Source organism: Rhinatrema bivittatum, chromosome 3, assembly GCF_901001135.1.
Source record: "Rhinatrema bivittatum chromosome 3, aRhiBiv1.1, whole genome shotgun sequence".
NCBI lineage: Eukaryota > Metazoa > Chordata > Amphibia > Gymnophiona > Rhinatrematidae > Rhinatrema > Rhinatrema bivittatum.
In genome coordinates this window covers 338,889,521-338,902,215 of record NC_042617.1, presented here as the reverse complement: position 1 = coordinate 338,902,215, position 12,695 = coordinate 338,889,521, and the positions used below count along the sequence as shown (strand labels likewise).

Sequence of the window (12,695 nt, the reverse complement as noted above, 5' to 3'; positions counted from 1 at the left end):
CCTATGGGATAACGTACAATAGTGCAGCCATCTTTTCTCCCTTCCTGTGCCTGAGTGCAACACCTCTATTGTTCCCTACATTTTGTTGTCCCTATCAGGGCTTTGACATGACTTCAGGCCCTCTAATGTTTAAATATTTATCTCAATAGACAGATATATAGATAGACAGATCGACAGACGTACAAAACCTTTCAAAATATTCTCCCACACAAGTGGAATCACTAGTCTGCATGGTATACTAGAATTGTGAAGATCATTATTACAGGCTGGTTAATGACATTATACAGAATATTTAAAAACATAGTAACAGAGTGAGTGACAGCAGATAAAGATCAAAATGGCTCATCCAGTCTGCCCAGTTGAGATTTGTCCACTTTTAAGTAGATGCATACATACTATGTATCAGGCTCCATAAACAGGCCTGGTTTTCAGGATTTCCACAATGAATATGCATGAGATTGATTTGCCTGCACTGCCTTCATTGTATGCAAATATATCTCATGCATATTCATTGTGGATATCCTGGAAATCTGGCCTGTTTATGGAGCCTGATACATAGTATGTATGCATCTACTTAAAAGTGGACAAATCTCAACTGGGCAGACTGGACTAAAGTTGGCCACCCCTGCTATAAATCTGATAGCAATCTGAGAGCAATTCCCCACGTGCTATCTTATTCACCTGACCTCTCAACCCTTTATCTAACACTGCCCTTCATATCTGTCCCAAGGATTTCCAAAGGTTTGACCACTCCCACTTCACCCGATAGGCCATTTCTGATCCTGATATCTTCAACTTTGATTTTTACAAGATCAGTACTTAAGTCAACCCCCACACCCACTTTTATGTCTTATTTCCAATTTTGGAATAATGCGTACACCCAAAGTTAGTATGGATTTTGTAAAAATAACAACCCCCATCAAAATATATCTGCTCTCCCCATGCTCACTGAAGTTTGGGTTTTAACCATGGTCCCTCCATATAGGTCACACCAACCTCATGAACATAAACTTCCTTGTCTGGATGTTACTGCTAAAACCTAGAAAATAAATGACAATTGAGAAAATCTAAACAAATAAAACAAAAATAATAAAAAACAAAATGCAACCAGTCCTGATGTGAGGACACATTGTTAGCTGGGTATTCTAAAATGACACCCAGATTGTGAAATAAATGGAATTGTAGGACCTTCAAAAATAAAACTAGAGGGAGTATCATGAAGTATATGACAAATCAGAACAGTTAACTTGGTCTAACTTGCATTCAAAATCAGTTTGTTTGCATGTCAACATTTAATAGCTGACAAACAAACAGATTGCGATTAAGCCAAGAAAGATAGACCAAGAGGCCACAGGTACAAAAAATTGTATGTTGTCAGCACATAGCTTGTAATTAACACCAAGACCAGATAACAGTTTACAAAGTGGTGACAGATAAATGTTAAACAGTGCAGCTGAACGTGCTGACCCCTGAGAAACACATCAATATGGAGGTTAAAATCTCCAAGGACAATAGCAGTACATAAATTAATACTGAGAGAAGAAAGGCACTCAATACAGTATGTCCAGGAGAACAGTAAACCAGACAAAAATTAAATGCAGATGATAAAACTAATAATAGTTCTATGGGGAAGCAAAGTCAATGGGAACATGACAAATTTAATAACTGTTTAAAAATAATTAGAAGGCCTTCTCTGTGCCTATGGGTATTCAGTTGAGATATTAGATCATAATTTAATGTATGTAGCTGGGAAAGACGTATAGACTCTGTCTAAGATAACCAGGTTTAGCAAATGTTGCTTACCTGATGTAACAGGTGTTCTCACAGGACAGCAGGATGTTAGTCCTCACAAATGGGTGACATCGAGGATGGAGCCCACCACGGAAAACTTCTGTCAAAGTTTAAACAGAACTTTGACTGGCCCCTACTGGGCATGCCCAGCAAGGCACTGACCCTGCAGCCAGCAGGGGTCTCCCTTCAGTCTGATTTTCAAAGCTACAGGCAGTGCCTAGAAAGTAAAAACAAAACGAACCCAACACCGCGGGGTGGCGGGCGGGTTTCGTGAGGACTAACATCCTGCTGTCCTGTGAGAACACCTGTTACATCAGGTAAGCAACATTTGCTTTCTCACAGGACAAGCAGGATGGTTGTCCTCACAAATGGGTGAGTACCGAGCTGAGGATGTCCTGACTTGCACCAAATGCACCCAACGACGTGCAACAGGCAGTACAAGTGGGGTGGAATTTGGGAAAGGGCATCCGCACCCTACCGGGAAGGTGGAAGGGTGTTGGTACATCAGGTTGGAAAAAGGTTACGCAAGACAGATTGGCCGAAGATGGAGTCCTGTCTTCCAGCTTTGTCCAAACAATAGTGGGCTGCAAAGGTATGGAGAGAACTCCAGGTTGCAGCCCTGCAGATGTCAGGAAGCGGCACCGATCGAAGGTGTGCCACTGACGTCGCCATGGCCCTCACAGAGTGTGCTTTGACACGGTCTTGGAAAGGAATGCCAGCCTGCTCATAGCAGAAAGAAATGCAGTCCGCCAACCAGGAGGAAAGAGCCTGCTTACCCACAGGTTGTCCTAACTTGTTAGGATGGAAAGAGACGAATAATTGAGTGCTCTTCCTGTGAGAAACTGTACGGTCTAGGTAAAAGGCTAGAGCTCGTTTACAGTCTAGGGTATGCAGGGTCTGTTCTCCAGAGTTGGAGTGGGGCCTGGGAAAAAAGATAGGTAGTATGATGGATTGATTGATATGAAACTCAGAAACTACCTTAGGTAAAAATTTAGGGTGAGTGCGGAGTACCGCCCGGTCCTGCAGGAGTTTAGTGTAAGGCGGATAGGTAACTAGGGCCTGTAATTCACTAACCCTGCGAGCTGAAGTGATAGCCAAAAGGAATAACACTTTCCATGTGAGATACTTTAACTCACAGGAGTGCAGAGGTTCGAAAGGAGGTTTCATTAGACGACCAAGAACCAGATTAAGGTCCCAGGATGGGGCCGGAGGCCGTAAGGGTGGCTTCAGATGGAGCAAGCCTTTAAGAAAACGTGTTACTAGGGGTTGTACTGAAATAGGGACACCCTGTACACCTTTATGGAAGGCGGCTACCGCACTGACATGCATCCTAATGGAAGAGGTTTTAAGACCTGATTCAGAGAGATGCCATAAATAGTCCAAGAATTTGGAAATTGGACAGGAAAGGGGATCAAGGGACTGAGAAGTGCACCATGATGTGTACCTTTTCCATTTGTATGAGTAAGACTTTCTTGTGGAAGGCTTTCGTGAAGCTATCAGGACTCGAGAAACGGAATCTGAAAGGTTGAAAGGCTGAAGGACTAACCTTTCAACATCCATGCCGTCAGGGACAAGGCTTGGAGGTTGGGATGGAGGAGGCATCCGTCGTTTTGAGTGAGCAGATGCGGGTCCTTTCCCAGAGGAATGTGCCTGCGGATGGAGAGATCCTGTATTGGAAACCATACTTGGCGTGGCCAGTAAGGTGCTATCAGGATCATGGTTCCTCCGTCCTGGCGTAGCTTCACGAGAGTCTTTGACACAAGAGGAAGTGGGGGGAATGCGTAGAGCAGACCGGTTGTCCACTTGAGGGAGAATGCATCCCTCGGCCGAGAGTTCTGGCTCCGAATGAGAGAGCAGTAATCGTCCACTTTGTGGTTCTGAGGGGACGCAAAGAGGTCTATGCGGGGAGAACCCCACTTGTGAAACAGAGAGGGTCGCTATCAGAGGATCGAGTGACCACTCGTGCGGTCGGAAGACACGGCTCAGCCGGTCTGCCAATACATTGTCTACTCCCGGCAGGTAAGTGGCCCTGAGGTACATAGAGTGGGAGAGGGCTTCCGCCCAGATCTGCGCAGCTTCCTGACACAGAAGGAAGGAGCCTGTGCCTCCCTGCTTGTTTATGTACCACATGGCCACTTGGTTGTCCGTCTGGATTAAGATTATCTGATGAAAGAGATGATCTTTGAAAGTGCGGAGCGCATAGCGGATTGCTCGAAGTTCCAGGAAATTGATCTGGTGTTCGGCTTCCTCGTTGGACCATAACCCTTGGGTTTGAAAATTGTCCACATGGGCCCCCCAACCGATGTGGGAAGCGTCGGTGGTTAGGATAACTTGCGGATCCGGTGGAAGAAAGGGTAAGCCCTGAAGGAGGTTGACCTGAGTCGTCCACCAAGTTAAGGATAGGCGCAGCGCTTGTGTGACTGTGATTATGGAGGACAGAGGCTGAAAAGCTTGAATCCATTGTTGTCGTAGAGTCCATTGTGTTACCCTCATGGCTAGTCTGGTCATGGGAGTGACTTGAACCGAGGATGCCATGTGTCCTAGGAGAACTAGGAATTGGCGAGCTGTGGCAGTGTCTTGAGACTGGAGCTGGTGAGCTAGGGACATGAGAGTTTGGACCCGTTGTAGCGGAAGGTAGGCCTTTGCCTGTAAGGTGTCCAAGTCTGCCCCAATGAAAGATAAGGTTTGAGATGGGACGAAGCAAGATTTCTCGTAATTGACAAGAAACCCTAAGGAAAGGAGTGTGTTGATTGTCAATTGTAGGGAGGACCGGGCAATCTGAGGGGTGGAGGCCCTGATCAGCCAGTCGTCCAGATAGGGGTATACGTGGACACCTTCCTTCCTGAGGAATGCTGCTACAACTACGAGGCATTTGGTGAAGACCCGTGGAGCAGATGCCAGACCGAAAGGCAGTACTCGGTATTGATAATGGTCGCGGCCTACGAGAAACCGCAGATATTTGCGATGGGATTGTGTTATCGCAATATGGGTATAAGCTTCCTTGAGGTCGAGGGAGCATAGCCAATCCCCTTTCTGCAGCAGAGGGAGTAACGTGCCCAGGGTTACCATCTTGAACTTTTCTTTTTGCAGATACTTGTTGAGGGCTCGAAGGTCTAAAATTGGACGTAGCCCTCCTGATTTCTTTGGAATTAGGAAGTATCTGGAATAGAATCCCTTGCCTCGTTGAGAGGGAGGAACGAGTTCTATAGCATTTGATTGCAGAAGAAGAGATACTTCCTGTTGTAATTGAGCCAAATGGCTGGATAGACTCCACGCTTGAAGCGGCGGGGAGTCTGCCGGAAGAGTTATGAAATTGAGGTGGTAACCCTGTGCGATAATCGCCAGCACCCACTGGTCTGAGGTAATCCGTATCCAATGCTGTAGAAAGTGGCACAGACGACCCCCTACAGGGATGTGGGGGAGTGGGATATGGCATGTGCTCCGAGTCGGGAAGTCAAAGGCCTGCCGCAGGCCCGGGGGGTGGGGCTACAGCAGGTCTTTGTTTCCGAGGTTGGCGTGGCTGAGGTCTGGTGGAGGATCGAGCCGGACGAGGCCTAGTCGACGGAGGGTAATAACGACGTGGCCGAAAGAATGACTTTTTGGAGTCCTTCTTAGGTGGTGGTTTGGAGGATACCTCAGATGGAACAGACGAAAGTTGTTTCAACGTCTCGTGGTGATCCTTCAATTCCGCCACAATTTGTTGAATCTGTTCTCCGAACAGATTATCCCCTAAGCAGGGTAAATCGGCTAGACGATCCTGAACCTCTGGGCGAAGGTTGGATGATTTTAACCAAGCCCAACGTCTGGCTGAGATGGCAGTAGCTGAGACTTTCGTGGAAGCATCGAAGATATCGTAGGCCGTTCGGATCTCGTGCTTCCCAGCTTCAAATCCTTTGTGAAGGAGGGCTTGAAGCTGTGGCTGGTATTGGTCCGGTAAGGTGTCAGCGTAGTCCTGCATTTGTTTAAGGATAGCTCTGTTGTACTGAGTCATATAAAGTTGGTATGAAGCTATACGAGATATCAACATAGCCCCATGATACACTTTCCTTCCCACACTATCAAGAAATTGGTTGTCCTTGATAGGGGGAGTGGAAGAGTGTGGCTTTAAACGCTTGGCTTTCTTTTGCGCAGACTCAACTACAACAGAGCGATGATCCAGTTGAGACTTCTGAAATCCTGGTGCTGACTGAACGAGGTAGGTTGAGTCAGCTTTTTTATTGACTGGTGACACAGATGAAGGTGATTCCCAGTTTTTCTTTAAAAGATCCAGAAATACTTGGTGAATGGGGATGGAAGCGATGATCTTGGGGGCATCCAGAAATTGGAGCAGCTCCATCATTTGGTGCCTGTCATCGGTCTCAGATTGCAGCTGAAAAGGCACAACTTCTGACATCTCCTTTACAAAATTTATAAAGGAGAGATCTTCAGGAGGAGATCGTTTTCTACTCTCTGTAGGAGATGGTGGGGATGGTAAATCTGTATCTGAAGATGAATCATCACCCCAGGTATCATAAGGATCATGTAAGGTTTGCTGTCCTGAAGGACCTGGTAGAGGATCCAAAGGCATCGATGGAACCGGTGCTGCAAGCGGAACAGTGAACGGCATCGAGGGCTTCGGGGCCACCGATGGAGTCGGTGCCGATCTTGGAATCGATGGAGCCGAAGGATAAATCGGTGGAAAGGTATGTGAAGGCACCGATGGAACGACACCGGACGGAGGAATCCGGAACGGTGTTTCTCCTGTCGATGAATGTCCTTCCGGAGATGATGGTGTAGTCGGTGCTAATGAAATCACCGATGGAAGGGCGCGCATAAGTGCCTCCATACGATTTAGTATCGGTGCCAACGCTTCCACTATAGGCTCGGTGGTCGGTTCCATCCTCGGTGGCAGAGTCGGTGCTGAGGTCGGTGCCTGAGGCGGTGCCGGAATCGGTGCCGGAGGCGGTGCCGGTGGAGGCTGGAATCTTCGCATCGCATTCTCGATGGCCTCCTGGACCAGCCGGTCCAGTTCTGCCCGGAGACCAGGGGTAAGCATACCCGGCTCGACGGGAGAGGGAGGCTGAGGCAGGGCCGGAGGGACCACCGTAACCGGTGGGATCACGGCCCCCGCACCCCGGGAGGGTGAGGGTTTCCTCGGTGCCTGCGAACGAGACGTGGACGGTGCCAGGTCCGACCGAGGCTTTTTCTTCGGTGGCTCGGCCTGTTCAGAGGTCGATGGTTGCGGATCCTCGACGGGCCGAGACTTGTGCCGTCGATGGCGATGCTTATCCTTCCGATCTCCTCGGTCATCCGGGGAGGGGACAGGAGTCGACGGCCGAGAAGTCATCGATGGTGGACGGTCACCGGCGGGTTGGCGATGGTGGTGCAACTTCGACGGTGCCGGTTCCGATGACGTCGATGCTATCGATGGCGTTGGGGTGGGTGCATGGAAGAGGAGCCCCATCTTCTCCATCCTGGCCTTGCGACCCTTAGGTGTCATTAAGGCACATTTGGTGCAAGTCAGGACATCATGCTCACTACCCAAACATAAAACACAAACCCTATGGGGGTCAGTGATGGACATAGTCCGGGTACAATCCGGACATCGACGGAACCCCGTCGCCATGGCTTAAGGCCAAATTTAGGCGCGGGCTCAGTAAGTTCCCACAGGCCTCAAGGGCCAAAATCGACGGCCGCCGATTAAAAAAGGGAAAAAACTTACCGGTTTCCGCGAAAGTGACAAAAATTTGTCGAAGGGAGACCCCTGAGGGGCAAATTTTCTTCGGATAGAAAAATACCGAATTCCTGTCAGGAACGTGGTAAGAGAGCTCCTTTCACCGCGTGGCAACTGCTGCGCGGAAAAAAGAAGACTGAAGGGAGACCCCTGCTGGCTGCAGGGTCAGTGCCTTGCTGGGCATGCCCAGTAGGGGCCAGTCAAAGTTCTGTTTAAACTTTGACAGAAGTTTTCCGTGGTGGGCTCCATCCTCGATGTCACCCATTTGTGAGGACAACCATCCTGCTTGTCCTGTGAGAACAGTTATACAAATGTAATCAAAAAGGCAGATTTTTAACACATCAAAACTTACTGGTATCTTTTTAGTTATTGATTGATCATTAACCAGAAAGGGATATAAAGTACAACCAAAAGAGCATAGTATCAGCATAATAAAAAAACTTGATTTTAAAGGAACTGAGGGCAAGACAGAGGTTCTCTGAGGGTACTTCCGATAGTTCAGATAGGGCATATCACTATATCTTCTTCGGCCCATAATCAAAAGAATGGAAAAACAAGTCATGTTTAATAATAAACTTACAATCCACTATGACTAAATATGTGTACAAAGGAGCACTCCTTTATGCATGCACGCACCTTGTGCTTATAAACTACACCCATGATGAGGTCACAAATGTGAGCATGTCAATAGAATTTTTACATCTACGCAGATGATATTCAGTTTCTCGTTCCAATTGAAGACACAGTTGAAAAAACTCAATATAATTGCTATTTATCTAAAGGCATTAAAGCAACTACTTTCACACATAAAATTAGCATTAAACATGGAAAAAAACCGAAGTAATATTGCTAGAGAGAAAACCTAGAAATGAAGAGATTCCCGCTTTAAGTTTAAAAAAAAATATAAAGATAAAACTGACAGTCTTTGTGCGACACCTCGGTATAATGTTAGAAACAGACCTTAGTTTTAAAAAACACATATCTACAAAATTGAGGGAAGGCTACCATAAACTTATCACTTTATGAAGGTTAAAACCATTGCTTGAAACAAATGACTTCAGAACAGTACTACAAGTGCTGATTTTTTCTAATATTGATTACTGTAATGCACTGCCACAGGGACTCACACTCTACCATTTGGCAGCTGCAGGTACTGCAGAACACAGCCACTAGGATTTTGACAGGAACCAAAAAGTGTGATCATATCACACTGATTTTGATTTCATTACATCGGTTGCCAATTATTTATCGCTCCCAATATAAAACAGCTTGCATTATACATAACATAATTTACAGCGAACAAACCAAATGGTTAAACACTGCCATTATGTTCCCCAAAGGAACCTCAGATCAGCAAACAAGGGCTTACTGACAATTCCCACAGTGAAGTCAGCACACCTGAGTCATGTACGATAACGGGCAGTATCGATTGCAGGCCCTAAACTTTGGAACACGCTGCCAGCATAAATTAGATTACAGGCAGATATTAAAAAAATTAAAGCCGATCTTAAAACCTGGCTTTTTAGCTGTGCTTACGCAGTTTCTAATTAAGGTCTTATTGTTATAAGAAACAATTTTCTACTGCTTTTAAGTAATTTAAAGCACCTAATCTTATCTTACACTTATTTTATTTCAATTTTATATTATTCTTGTTAATCATTTTAATTAATTATTTTTAGAACTATGTATCTTCATTATTGTGTTTTATTGACTATTTTATGTATTTATTTCCTATTATTGTAAACCGTCATGATGGTTTTTCCGATACGATGGTATATAAAAATTTAATAAACTAGAAACTAGAGCTCCAGGAGAGACAGACAGGCAGATCACAGAGGGAACTCGACAGGACTGTCAAGAAACTGCACAGAGAAGGTCCGCTATAGGGTAGGAGTCTGAGACAAAGTAGCTTATAGGTGCAAGCAGGGAGGTATGGCAAAAAGGAGAAGCATCACACTAAAGTCAAAGCCCTGGATGTCAAAAATATAAAATTCAGGTGTAACTTAAGAAAGCACTGACACGGTGGGAAGGCATTTCTGAAGCAGACAGGGAAAGCTTTACAGCTTAGGCGCCCATACGCATAAGCCCTCTCTCCCAAGAAATGGGAAGACCCCATTCTGCCAGAAATCATCTGAGTATGGCAGGAAGGTACCTCCTTGTCCTCTAGAAATCACAGGGTGTCAAATCCTTATCCAGATTTTCCATTATCTTTAGCCCTGCCACAGTGCATCTCCCCTCACCTCTGGGCCTGCTAACTCTTCCTTCTTCCAGGTCCACAGCAAGAACTTCTTTAAACTAAGAACAAGATCAGTAAGCCAATGTGTGCATGCTCACAAACAACATGGAACCTACCTCTGGTTCCATCATGGGCTTTCTGTTAACAGAGAAACCCATACTAGGTGTGAAGCACCGCAGGGCCTGCGAGCACACATGTTGGCTCATAGGCCTCATGCTCAGTTCAAGGGAAGTTCTTGCTGTGTAAATGGAAGGAGGAAGGATTGGCAGACCCAGATGGCGACTCCAGTGTCTACTAAAATTTGCTGTCAGAGAGAGCTTTCTCGCTACTTATGCCTAAATCCATGCCTAAAAGCAGAACAACATGAGTTAAACTAAAAGAAATTATAGCAAAGGCAACAAATTGGTAAGTTAGGAAAGTGAATAAGAAAAGAGACTGAGGTGGCTGAAAAGTAAGGGCAAAAAGAATAGCATTCAAAAAGTACAAGGGATATAACTACTTAACATTTCTATAGTGCTACATGACATACACAGTGCTGTACAAACACACCAAAAAGATCCCTGCTCAATAAGAGAACATACAGGACAAGAGACTTGGGGTATTTCATAAAGCAAGACAACAGGAAAGAAAAGAAATGAGGCTAAAAGCATACAATCAGGCCTAAGTTTTAAAAGCAGCTTCAAAAAGGTGGGTTTTTAGATAGGAATTAAACATGGCAAGAGGGAGCCTGATGCAACAGTTCAGGAAGACTATTCCAACCACACAGTTCAGCCAGACAGAAAGCAGAGAGTCGGGAACTAGCGATAGAGTAGACAGGCACAAACAGGAGTGACATGTCCGATGAGTGGAGTACACAAGGAGGGGTGTAGAGAGAGATAAGAGAGGAGAGGTAGTGAGGAGCTGCAAAATGAAAGCATCTGTAGGCGAGAAAGAGGAGCTTGAACTGTATATGCAGGAGTGGATAGGGAGCCAATGCAGTGACTTCACAAGAGGGGTTATGTGAGCATAGCAACTTTAGCAAAGGATAGGTCGTGCACCTGAACTTAGAACAGATTGTAGTAGAGAGAAATGGCTTGCTGGGAGACCTCTGAGGAACAGGTTGCAATAGTCTAAATGGGAGGAGATGAGCGACTTGATAAGGGTTCTAATAGTGTGTTCAGAAAGGAAAGGATGGAGTTTTGCAATTTTATAGAGAAAGAAATGGCATGTTTTAGCAAAGCTTTGGACATGCGCAGAGAAGGAGAGAGAGGAGTTGAAGATTACTTCAAGGTTACAGGCTGATGGGACTGGGAGGATAACCATGCTATCTGCAGGAACAAAGAAAGGAGTAAGAGGGGAGATGGGTTGGGGATAAAGATAAGGAACTCTTTCTTGGCAATGCTGAGTTTAAGGTGGCGGCGAGACATCCAGGTAGCAATGTCAGACAAGCAGGCCGAGATCCACGACTGGATCTCGGCTGAAAGCTTTTGGTGTAGATAGATAAATTTGGGAGTTATCAGCATAAAAATTGTATTGAAAGCCATGAGAGGAAATGAGTACCAAGGGAATTAGTATACAGTAAGAAGAAAATAGGGCTCAGGACAGAATTCTGAGGCACACCAATTGATAGTGGAATGGCAGTAGAAGAAGAGTCAATATTTATCCCTCAAATGTTAGAACAAATAATCAAAAAGGGAACAAAAATAACAACCAAAGAAACAAGGATAGCCTTGACCAAACAACCTTTTGTATGAAAAGATATAAGGATTCAGCAAACCAGTCGGTGTATCCAATAGCTGAATACAGATCACCTGGACATACCATTCACCTTATTTTAGAAACATTTTTTTTTTAAATGTTTTAAATACCAATAAAATGTCTACATTGGACAACAGTCTCAGTCACTGTCTATTTACGTAGCCCAACATGGCCAATGTTTGCAAAAATTGCTTCATCAGGGGCAAAATTAACGTTTTGAAACAGGTCAAACTGTTGCCATTCAGAACATCGGGCTCAGCATCTTAGTCTTCTCAGAAAATGGGGGAGAAGAAGAACCACCAGAGGAAATGTTAAAAGTGTGATGGGAGAGGTAAGAAGAGAACCAGGACAGAGTCTCGAAATCCAAGTGAAGGCAGAGTATCAAGGAGGTGGTGGTGATAGGATGGAAACTTCATTACTATGTCACAAAAAGTACAAGATCTTGGATTCTATCTAGATCACAGATTATCTATGGTATCCCAGTAAATTCTATAGTCCAAACCTCATTTATGAAGCTTAAGCTACTTCATCACATAAAGCACCTTCTTAATTTCTCTAACTTTCACACAATTCTTCAATCCCTTATTTTGCCTGGAATGGACTATTGCACCTCTTACACAGGACTACTGCAGAGCTCTATTAGATCACTTCAAATAATACAGCTATTAATAGCTCCAAAGATTTGTGACCACATTTCACCTATTCTTAAATCCTTACACATGTTACCAATCGGTTACTGCATATAAAAATGCTGTAATCATGCACAATCTGCTCCACAATGTATCCTCTCCATGGATTGATTCCAGTTTACAAATCCACATCCCCTCTCACCTATTATTTATTTTATTTATTTGCAGTTTTTAATATACCGACTTTTGTTTAGTAACCTCACATCGGTTTACATTCAACAAAAGTTGCAGCAGTACTAAATAACAGGAGGTTAGCACCAGTGCATTACAATTAATGAATAAACTAAGTAAAGAGGGCGGTGGAAAAAAGGTGCAAAAAGATACAATAAGTGAAAAGAGATATAAAGAATAATGCTATAAAGTGGGACAAAGAAAGATAATTGTAAAATACCTTAAGCGAAGAGCATTACAAGGCAAAATGCCATATAGTGGAACTTGAATAAATAAATGTGAGAAAGTTTCTAGAACAAAGGGGATCTTATGAATATTCCATAGAGAAACAATTGCGGGCAAGCAGGTAAGAGGAAAA

General features: G+C 44.7%; 1 protein-coding gene across 9 annotated transcripts in view; it reads right to left on the bottom strand.

Annotated features, from left to right (window-relative positions):
* Positions 1-12,695, bottom strand: part of ASCC3 (activating signal cointegrator 1 complex subunit 3) — a 1,498,074-nt gene that overhangs the window by 690,749 nt on the left and 794,630 nt on the right. The gene's annotated exons all lie outside the window — the stretch shown is intronic.